This window comes from Mytilus galloprovincialis, chromosome 9 (genome assembly GCF_965363235.1).
Source record: "Mytilus galloprovincialis chromosome 9, xbMytGall1.hap1.1, whole genome shotgun sequence".
In the NCBI taxonomy this organism is placed as follows: Eukaryota; Metazoa; Mollusca; class Bivalvia; order Mytilida; family Mytilidae; genus Mytilus; species Mytilus galloprovincialis.
In genome coordinates this window covers 39,324,243-39,333,106 of record NC_134846.1, presented here as the reverse complement: position 1 = coordinate 39,333,106, position 8,864 = coordinate 39,324,243, and positions in this window count along the sequence as shown.

Here is an 8,864-nt window from a genome sequence, read left to right as displayed (position 1 = left end):
CTTTGGAATAATGCCAAACTCGACACACTTTTGTGTCAAGTGAAGACATGATTTGAGCATCAGCAAAGTACCTGTTTTCTGTTAGAATAGTTACACCGGTCGCTCGGATTGAATGAGTTGTGTAAACTTGTGATAATGAACAAAGTTTACTTAACTTATTCATAAATTGCGCCAAAGTGTCACGACCAACAGGAGAATTACAGTAGTAAGAAGCAGAATCTTCATAAAAGGATCCCAGTGGTCTTTGAAATAACCTGTTGCATTTAGGATGCAATTTTGAAATACATTTTTGAAAAGCTACCACTTGACAAGACGGACTATCAGGTTACTCTGGCATAACTGCAATGACATTTTCCTTGTCATTGAAGTGGTAGTTCTTGGTAAGTTCGTCCATTTCTTTTGTCACGTACTTTGTTTTTGTTTTTAGATCTGTTTTAACTATAAAAGTGTCTTTTGTCATCTTATCCATATTTCAGCCCCTCGTCTAAAGAAGTACATTCGAATGTCAAATTGTACCTTATTTAATAAACCAGTAGGGGGAGCTTGGTTGCATAAAAGTTGAAGAGTACAATTTTGTCCTGTCAATTTCTGATATTATTGGAAAGTGCTGTGTGGCTCCTTTTCCATTGGCTATTAATTCTGTAAGGGCGGTTTTAAATATTTGATTTGATTCATTAAATGCGTCATGTTTCATAATGTCAAATTCCTTTGAAAAAGGGGGAGCCTTAAGATATCTATTCAGAGAGTACCGGCATGAGTCAAGGGAATTGATTTTATACATTTCTCCATTAGGTTTACGAGCGTCAAGATAAAAATGTTTCAGAACATCATTTAGCCGACCAGGATTGAGTGTGTGTCTTCATTTTTCTCAGAGAGATATTCTCGTAGTAAATTACCAGTCCTTTTGTTTGCTTTTTCTGTTGATGACACATTGATTTTAGATCTTTTGTCCAGAATTTCTTTCTCTGTGTAAGAAGCAAAACGCTTTGCCATTTTCCATATGGACGCTGTCAGCGTATAAAAGCGCGTGCAATCCCCCGGGTAAATGGAAAGCGACGTCCGGTGATATAAGCTAGCAACATCGAAGGGCTATGGGTTTTATAACGACGTGCGTTAACCAATCGAAATCCTAGAAATATACTAAGCCGGGGATAATAATTTGTGTCTCTTGAAATCAACAAGTAACAAATGTTCAGTATTTGTCAACGACTATGTTTCTCAGGAAAGAAGGGAAGAGCAACTTTTACATAAACTGAAGTGGTTGAATTGGTGGTCTGACATCTAAACGCCTCAAATCGCTGAAACATTTTGTAAAAGTTGAAACATTGATTCATTTCTTTTCCATCAAAAAATACCTGATACCTTCAGAGAATCATTGCTAAGTATGCGGGAGAAAAATTTCCTTAATTTAAACGATTTGTCAAAAAAAAAAAAACTAAAATTTCAATACAGTATTTACTTTGTTTGTTACAGCATCGGGACCCCACAGTAAACCTTTTTTTACCTAAGTGGTAACATGTAGCATGGTACTAATTTTCGTGAACTAAGTGCGCCTGTCGACAACTCATATACTTTCAGTGATGTTGAGGGTAAAACTAATACATATTATTTAAATAACATTCTACAACCTATATTAAACATTTTCAATAAATGAATCACATCTAGTTTGGAATCTTTTAAACGTCTGAAAATAACATGTGCATTAATATCTCCATGTCATATAGGTAATGTGAACATCACCATATACACGATCGAACCAAGATAAAAATTATAAAAAAATAGCATAGAAATGTTATTAAAAAATGAAAAATTTGTTTACATGTACTAATAATACACTATACAGCCTATAGCCAAACAAGTTGCGACTTTTCTGTAGGTATTAGAAGGAACGATAAATATTACATTTTATTAGATGGTGTATGGGTAGAGTGTCATGGCATTGACGAATTGTCGTGAAGGACGAATATATATACTAGTAATAGAACACATAAATCATTTGCGGATCTAGCCCTTTAATCAGAGGTTGATTAACCACCATAGTGCTTTTGATGCCGGCCGATGAAGAATTTTTAATCGGGAATATATATTTGCGTATTAACCTGTTGATATTGGGATACAGGTATTTAGTCGAATCTTTACAGGAAGTTGTGATAATATGAAGAAAAAAAAGATACGGATAAAATAAATAAAAGATGACAAAATGTTCTGGCTTTAATCAAAACTGTATTTTGGAAATACGATGCAAGCATACGATCTGTATTCTGTGTGAACCTTTAACAGGCATAATATCTTTAACGACAATAATGTATTAATGTGTAAACACGTTAATCACGAGCCATGAACTTCATGTTATTCGTGCCTTTTTCTGAGTAATTTTTTAAAAATAATTCAAACAATTTAACTTCACTGTTGACACTTCTGTCACCGTCTAATAGTTGGTTATATTGATAATTTCGAATCGTCATTGAAGTAGGAGCTATTTTAATGAAAAAAGTCTATTGATTAAATGCGTGTATTGATTTCATTCACAGGAACAGGTTTATACTTTAATATTTACGTATACATTGTATAGTTATTTGATTTCATTTTAGATAATTACGACAATTCTAAATTCAACAAATTTTAGTTTTTTTAGTGGTTTATAAAAGACATATTCATAATATTTTTTATTTGATTTGAATGGGTCACAATTATAATAAACCAATATAAAGAGCATTTCGTGATTTTTTTATAAATTATTTTGTTAAATTCATGGAGCATGATGACCTACTTTACCAGCCCCTTCCGGACAGTTCAAGTCGTTTAACCCTCATGTTAACCAACCCCACACCCACTTACCCGCACCAACAGGACAAATATTGTTTGTCGTGGATGATGCTGTTCAAAATCTAACATCTTCTGAGAAGTGTTTTGTGGAGGTCATTTATTGTATGCTCGCTGGAGTTTTTAGTTTTTCTTCTACTTTTATTGCATTTATAGTATATTCTGTCTGTTTTATTGTATACATACTAAGAAAGTGGTATGTCTAAACAGTGATTTCTGTTGTTTAAAAGTTTGAAATTCTTGCACATTACTTCGACAAAAAATGGTAACTTCATTTAAATTGTCTTCCTTGTATTTGATTTCGATAAATTATACATCATTTAATAACATATGCGTTTACAACCTGGTGCTTGCTTTCATTATGATATTTGAAAATGTAGTATGCAGTATTGAAAAAAACCTGTACTAAATCGACTGCACCTACACTCTTACAAATTTGATAACTTGTTTAAGTTGCTAATTGTAAAATATATTTGGAAAATTTCCTCTTGGTGTTTATCGTACAAACAAAACAATATTGCTTGCCTTTGTGGTTAATTGTTTTCTCATATTTGTTTAATGAATCTAGTGTTTTATGTCAGGTGTTTCACCGGCTGGTGAACTTTACTGTTTGCAGTTACTAAAAGGTCTTATTTGTCACAAAGACCAAATATGGTAAAGTCCTAAATAGAGTAATATGTATATGATACAAAACATTTACGATATCAATATAAGTTGTTAAGAATTGACAATGTAGGGGCTGGTTAATATATGGGTTCGTGGTCTAACGGTTAAAACCGATGGCTACAGTGGTGAAGGTCCCGAGTTCGATTCTGACTCGGAGCGCTAAAAAATTTCAGTGCATCAGAAGGGTAATTTTCACTATCCCACACAAATCTCTGGTACCCAGACCGGAGTTTTAACTAGATTGGGTACTATTGGGGCCTTGATTGGTTGACCCCGACTGTCCCCTGGAGATCAATATGATTATATCTCTTTGGTTTGTCTATTCCAGCCGAGCAGCCCGGTAGTTCTCAACGAGTACTTTGGAATCCTCTACTATAATAACAGATTTTTGTGAATATTGATGCAATTACGTAAATTTACTGATTTATGTTCACTTATAGAATTTATTTTAAAACTTACCTTAATTTGTGTACTTTTTAATATGACTCCACTTGAAATCGAATCCCTCTTTAAAAGCTTGTGTCACAGTGACTGTCATCAACATATCGTAGATACCTCTCGGCTACCAACGGTTTGTAATTGAAATGTTTTTTGATATATAGATCACCCAGGGCTTGTACCTTCATATATATGTTACAGTAACTAGGTGAAATTTTAGGAATTACATGTTCGTTTTGCACTTAGTTAATGTTAACTATTTTACCTAAGTGGAAACCTTAAGCATGGTTCTCATTTTCGTGAACTAAGTGCACCTGTCGACAACTCATATACTTTCAGTGATGTTTGAGGTAAAACTAATACAAAATCCACAGCCATTTAAGGAACGATGAAGAGCTGAAAACTTTTCAATATTACTTATATAACATACGTAACTCTATTTTATACATTTACAATGATATACATCTAGACTGGAATTTTGTTAACGTCTGACATTAACACGTGCCCTATTTTCACTATGTAATACAGATAATGTGAACACCATGGAATACATTGTCGACTCACGACGAAAATAACAAACAATATGCAAAGCGCTGTCATTAAAAAGTGTAAAATTGATTAAGGATGTTCGCTTGTCATGTTTTTATTTTTTGTCAGATTTTCGGAATCTTCTGATTTTTTTCCATTTGCATGCCTTTAAAACAATTGCCCATTGACCCCCATTTTTCTTTTTATAAATCTTTCACATGTATAATTATAAACCATCTGTAAAATTCTTATAAAATCCTTGTTCACTTTTAATAGTATTTGAGCACTTAAACTTATCAATGATGAAGCTATGAAAAAACAAGAAAGAGCATTTTCCCGCCAAAATGTCAATGGCTGATATCTCGAAAACAAGCATATTGACCTAGTATTTAATTTTTTTTTTTGCTCGTTTGATTCCTTAAATAATCCTCTACCAATATATACTACTGTTATAAAAAGCTTGTTATTTTAAAACTGATTCGCGAACCGCCTTAATATGAAGTTATCTATCACCATATCAGCGAAACAACTTTCGTATTATCTGTAGATATAAGAAGAAACACGAGATATATAATATTTAATTAGATTGTGAATGGGTCGAGTTACATGGCATTGACGAACTGTCGTGTAGGACGGATACCTTTCCCAGAACATATAAATAACTTGCGGATCCGGCGCTTAAATTAGGAGGTTGGGTACTGCCAAAGTATTTTTATTCAGATGTAGATTATTTAATCAGGAATATATATAAGCGTATTTACTTGAAGATATCGGGGTATAGTTGTGATTAAATAAATAAAACAAAGACAAAATGTTCAGACAATAATTTAAATTTTATTTGGGAAAATTAATGCAAGTATACGATCTGCATTATGTCTTATACTTTCAGAAGCAAATAGTCTTTGCCGAGGATAATATATTAATATATAAACACGTTAATCACGAGATATGAAAGTCAAGAAATTCGTGCTTTTTTCTGAGTAAGTTTTAAAAATGATTTAAACAAATAAACTTCAATGTGGGCATTCGTTAGCTGTACCCATCCAACAGTTTGTTATATTGATAATTTGGAATTTTCATTGAAGTAGGAGCATGAATGATGTATTAATTGATTCTGTTAATGTATTTTGTATTCAGGAATGACATCCCTTTGTGCTATAAAAAATAAAATTTAAAAAAAATGAACTCCGGGGAAAATTCAAAAAAGGAAAGTTCCTAATCAAATGGCGAAGTCAAAAGCTGAAACACATTTAACGAATGGATAACAACTATCATATTAAAAATAGAAAAAAAGTCTATTGTATCTATTTGTGTATGCACTCCATTGACAGGAACAGGTTCATAATTTTGATATTAACGTAAAGTTATTTGATTTCATTTTATATCATTACATTTCTAAATTCAATAATTTTTAGTTTTCGTTATTGGTTTATTGAAATTAAAGACATTTCTGGATATTCATAATTTTATCTATTTGTTTTTGAATATCTTGAATCATTATAAACCAATATAAAGAACATTTCATTCTGTTTTTAAATATCATTCAGTTACATTCATGAAGCATGGTCACCAACCGTTCCAGACCCTTACGGGCAGAAAAAGTCGTTTACCAACCCCATTTTCCCCTACCCACCGCCAACCGCGGTAGATTTAATAGACCATCAACAGAATAACCTTGGTTCATGTTGAACCTTACTCTGAAAGTACAGGTATTACAATTTCCCCAAACGTTGAAAGCTGCATTATGGTAATATATCATATATAGAGTAATCTGTTCAAGGTAGATCATCGTTATACATTTCCTCAGGTAGAAATTTCTTATACCTTGTCAAAATGAAGATTTTACTTCGCTTTTTGTTTTTAAAATATAATAAAAGAGGGACGAAAGATAACAGAGGGATAGTCAAACTCATAAATCGAAAATAAACTAACAACGCCATGGCTAAAAATGAAAAAGACAAACAGACAAACAATTGTACACATGACACATTATAGAAAACTAAAGAATAAACAACACAAACCACACCAAAAACTAGGGGTGATGTAAAAAATTATGGGTCACCGTTCTTTTTTTTAAAGCTGCTAGTCGTGCAAAATTGTTCAATTGTTCAATAAAAACACAAATTTGTGAATATAAAAAATATATGAGACAGAATTTTGAAATGATATTTGAGAAGATATGCTTTATAATATTCTTTAAGAAAATAAAAAGAAAAGATAGTGTCACCGAACTAAAAACTTATAACTTTCACTATTATTCCAGTATAAAAATGTCACTTTGAGAGTTATTTCCCCTAAAATGGATAAGTTGAAAAAAATGATTCCACAAAACACAAATTTTTATCTCATTTATTCAAACATTTAAATTAATGCAATAGATCATTTGTTTCCTTTGCACGAACATTGCAAATATGTCTAAAAATTTGCAAATTAAGGCAAATAATTAGATAGTGTCCTGTTATAGTACACTCTAACCTTAATTATATAGTGGCGGATTTACCATTACCACTCACACTCTAAATAAATATTTAATTTTGGTTTATTGTTCCCTCTCCCTAGACATCAAGGTTATCGATCCGTCTCTATTATAAGTTGAGGTAACTATTCAGGCGAATAAGACATAATATACTCTTACTACATAGGATAAGGCTGAGTATGGCGTATATTTAGTTCATGATTCAGATGGAAGTTTTAAATGATCAAAAATAGAAAATAGTTAAAAGTTAAGTTATTTGAGTATATTTAAGCGGCAATATTTATAACGCTATGTCGTTGCTCATTGCCGTATTCGTACATGCGGCAGACCGGTTAACTGTTGACCCAAACAAGGCTTTTGTATAAACGGATACATATAATATATATATTGATTTACTAGATATTGGCATAATCATCGATTGAGAGAAAGTGTATATGGTACTTAAAGGTGATGATTTGGTGTATCAAACATTGAAATAGACCGTTACCATTACTTGATTCATTGGATTTTTGGTGTATTTAAAACAAGATGATAATAAACGACACAATAGCAAATATTGTCCATTTTCAACCAAAATCGATTCTTAGACACCAAACGAGCTTTCATTACGAAAATCTGATTTTACAGACAATATAATGCTACACATATTTATGTTAAGTTTTTACTGAATACCTGGACTTTAGCGTCATTGCAACATATATTGAAAATCGAAGCAGCAGCTAGTCGAACACTTGGTCTTGTAATTTCAATATAAAAAAGACTGGAAGATTTACCTTTTGGAACTTTTGCAGTACCATTACTCGTAATGCGGTAGTATGGGGAGGTAAGTCATTCTTGATCGTGTATATATGCAGTCAGATGTTTTCCTTATGCGTTGGTCTTAATAAGCCGAATGTTGCAGTACATGGAGATTCAGGAAGGCACCACCGGTTATTAACATTACGGGTTATCATTAACTACTAACGAGACGAGGGTTAAAACAGAAAATCAACAATTGAGTAGAGCAAAATTTAAGACTTTGTGTCTGATTTAAAACAGAAATGGACAGAAGAAATTCATAGTGACATTGCCAGACCAAATTCACCATGGGTTACAAACTACTTACACATAAAACATTCAAGCAGGATGTTTATACAGTACTCTACATACATACTTTTTATACATCACACCGATCAGCTTTTTCTGACTTTCGTTGCTGTGTTCCTCGATACAAGTGGAGGAGGACGCTACGAAATTCTCCCAAAAGATCAAAGAATGTGTTTTGTTTGTGAATATGAAATTGAAACGCAGGCGCATGAATGTCTGCTGTACAGTGATCTTAGAGACGAATAGTTATATATCTTAAATTCGAAAATGAATATTCCAGTCTTTTGCTGAATTATGTGAAATTTTGTTTCTAACTTAGCCATTGACAATATTAATGTGTAACTAAATTATGCCAAAACTGACACACTTATTTTAGAATTCAGAAAACGTTTTTAATCCGATAATAGAAGCAAATATGTTTAATGATTTATTTTTTGTTTTTTAGCTTTCGGCATGTGTTAACATAATAATTCTTTTTTAATCCATCTCTCATATTTCTTTTCGAAATGACATTTAATTTAATATTTTTAAAAAGTTTACTTTTACATTGAGAAATGTGTATACTATATCAATGACAGTGAGACAATAAAAAAAAAATTTGTAGTTTCATTTTGTATTGTATTGTATTAAAATCTTTGGATCTAAACAATATTTTTTGGCAATCCTTAATTTCTTTCTTGTAAATTGAGAGGAACACATATGGTACTCGTGCAATACCTTTATTAGAGAACAACGCTATTTGAATATAAAAATGGGGTGATATACCTTTCATGCAATTTCTCTGTACACATAAAAGTGTGTACTATGAAACCTAGTGAAAAGTGACTAGTATTTTGTTTCAAACTTT